We start from the raw sequence: 3,092 nt of genomic DNA, 5'->3' as shown, positions 1-3,092 counted from the left end.
TAAGGTATTATTCCCTGAGCTGAGAATATTTCAGTCACCTTCATCATCAACTCTTTTTCCTGGACTGGCTTGGTCATCGATTTGTTTCCCATTGGCTGGCTCAGTCATCGACTCTTTTCCCTGGACTGACTCTGTCATTGATTGCTTCTCCTGGACTGAAGCTGATCACTGTTCACTATCTTGCTTCTATTCGGTTGTCGGAAAACTGATGACACATTTTTGCAATGAAAAACATAGAAAAAGTACGTCATCACCTTTCCGACAACCCAATCGTTCATAAAAGTGGGGTTGCTGGAGATAGACAATAAATATTTTCATATCCATGTATGTGAGTTTCCTTTTAAAAGAGTAATCCCAGGTTGCCTCCCAACCAGGGATGAATGGGGAGAGGGTCACCCCAAAGCCTGTGCGCTGCCAAACTTGAATCCCCGCCCCCAATATGACAGGTGAGGAATGGTGTCTCAGTGTCTTTCACGTCTTTGCTCATTTGTGCAGTCCGTTTATTGGGACTTATTCTCCATTAATTGTTTTTAACTTTGCTTCTCCTCTTACTTTCAGAGTTCTTGTCACCACTTCTCTTTTGATGGTGCCATCATTGTATTTTTTGATTCCTTATAATTGAGCAAAGCACGTATTATACCCTATTTTCAGAACGTAATTTTTTGGTGAGGGATATTTGGGGACAGGAAGTTATGCACAGCTTGCAATCGTCTCTTGGCTCGATCATCTCAGATGGAGCTCATCAATTGGGTACCAATCAACGGTGTCACTTCTGAAGTCAATGCTCCTGGCCCAGCCGGTCACTTAACCCAGAGCTCCCACCCCTGTCATTTCACCTGGAGAGATCAACATGGCGTGAGGGCAAACCAGTCAGCAGTGGGATGGTTGTCCGTCCTTCTACCAGAGCCCGGCTTGCAAGCCGCTCACGCCTGCCTGCCACATTATTTAAGCCCTGAATTTCCTGCTCCTCTCACACCCGATTCATGTAATTTGCAAAAATCTAGTTGCATTATAGTGCAGTTTTAGTGACCATCATGCCCAGCTATACGTATACATGAACTGGATGATCTAATACAAAAGTATTGAAGGGTAAATGCTTTTCAAAATGTGTATCTTTATTTGTGTATGTGCATGCATAGGATATATACCTAAAAGAATATAACGCTGAAAATGATGGGAAACGATACTCTGGCTGGTCATTATTACCCTTAGAGAAAAGAGACTTTAGCGCAAATATGAATACAGACAAAGAAGGATACTGCACAGCGCACGCGAGTGCAAGGAAAGCTTTTTATTCACCAGGAAAACACCCCACTTTTTCTAGACTTCTGTGCAACGGACAATATTGGTCAAAACAGTAAAATAAAAAATACAAGGAGATATTGACAAATCTACGTTAGTCTCTATTCGTAACTGAGAACAGGAGTCAAAAAAATTTTTTTTAAACATAGAGTGAAAGGTGGGGGAAAGGATATAGACAATTTAAAACCATAATTAACACATTGATATAATAGGTAATCTAATAAACCTTTGACCCAGTGATTGGAGAAGCACAATAATGTTCATATGTGAAACAGACACAAAAAACCGTGTGCTGCTTTGCCAAGTCTCAACACATTAAACCACTAGGAAGCATGCAGACATCATTCTCTGAACACGATGAAATTAAATTTGAAATCAAATAAAAATATAATTGGAATCTTGTGTTTTTACAAGCAAAATAGGATTCTAAATATTAACGGGTAAAAAAAATAACATAGTCATGAAAATGAGAAAATAATTAGGGCTAAACACATTTGTTATGTATTAAAATCAGTGTACTAGCACTGAATGAAATTAGAGGGAAGTTTCTAGATGAAAATGCTTATATTAGGAAAAGAGAAAGGCTAGAACTTAATGATATAATCATCCGGCTTAAGAATATAGAAAACGAAACACAAGGTAATGAAGGTAAGGGCAGAAACGGAGGACATAACAAAAGCAGCAGCAGGACAGCGAATTTTGCGTCTTTTGTGTGTCATCTGTAGGAACGTGTTCTCTGTTTGTCATCGTAAGGGGACAGTGGATGGTGGCCCCAGAACCTCAGAAAAAGTTGTGTCTTGAATCTGCTCATAACCAGTCACCCAGCCCCGCCGCACTCCTTGGCTGAGTCCAAAACAGATTGGAAAACGGAAACGGAAGGAGGCTTCTGTTTTTCCTCAAATTCTCCGTTTCTCTTTATTTCCCACCCCAGACTCGAGGTCGCCAGAAGCTTCGTCCAGGCAGAAGGCACTTGCCGGGCGGGACAGTGTTTAGCTTGGCAGCAGCTGCGGACACCCCCACGAGCAGGCCCAGCGACGCATTTTTGCCAAAGCTGGGAGAACGAGGCATGCAGCCTCGCACGCGTTCGTATCAGAAGATGCTCAACGTGTGGACACGTGGGACGTGCAGACCGAGGTGGCGGCCACACTGTCCCATCACTGTGTGTCCTGGCAGGGTCGTGCTAAGTAGCCGATGGCTTGAGCACACGAAGGGGCCGTTGTCAGGGACTCACCAATGTGTGTGGAGGTCTGCAGGCTTAGCTCAGCTCAGATCAGAGAAAGCTGTCGCCTGGAGTGACCGTCCAGCCTGCTGATGAGGCTGCCCCTCTGTGGGCGGCCAGCCGTCCCCATCACACGGCATGTTGCAAGGAAAGCCAGGTAGCAAGATGGGAAGAAACTGGTTGTCACCGACAACTACATGCCTGGCCCAGAGGGATGTCCAAATGGGTTCAAGAGAAGACATATCCATGGACGTGAATTAACCTAGTACCGTGTGTCACGGATACATAGATATACGTGCAGGGTAGGTCCTAGAGAAAACATCAAATACCTGACAATGGGAGACAGAGTGGAGGGAAAGTGGGGAAATGACACGCTAGAAAAAAGCAAAAGAGGGGCTTTGCAAGGAGAAAGACTGACCGAGAAGCCCCGATTGAAAAGCAAATCAAAAATATTTTCTGGAGGGCCAGCCGAGTGGCACGATGGTTAAGAACTCGCTTGGGATGCCAGAGGGCCCCAGTTCAGATCCCACATATGAGGGCCAGTGACACTGCCCTCCACAGCTAAGATGCT

Source organism: Hipposideros armiger, unplaced genomic scaffold (genome assembly GCF_001890085.2).
Source record: "Hipposideros armiger isolate ML-2016 unplaced genomic scaffold, ASM189008v1 scaffold_598, whole genome shotgun sequence".
In the NCBI taxonomy this organism is placed as follows: Eukaryota; Metazoa; Chordata; class Mammalia; order Chiroptera; family Hipposideridae; genus Hipposideros; species Hipposideros armiger.
This window is presented reverse-complemented; position numbering follows the sequence as displayed.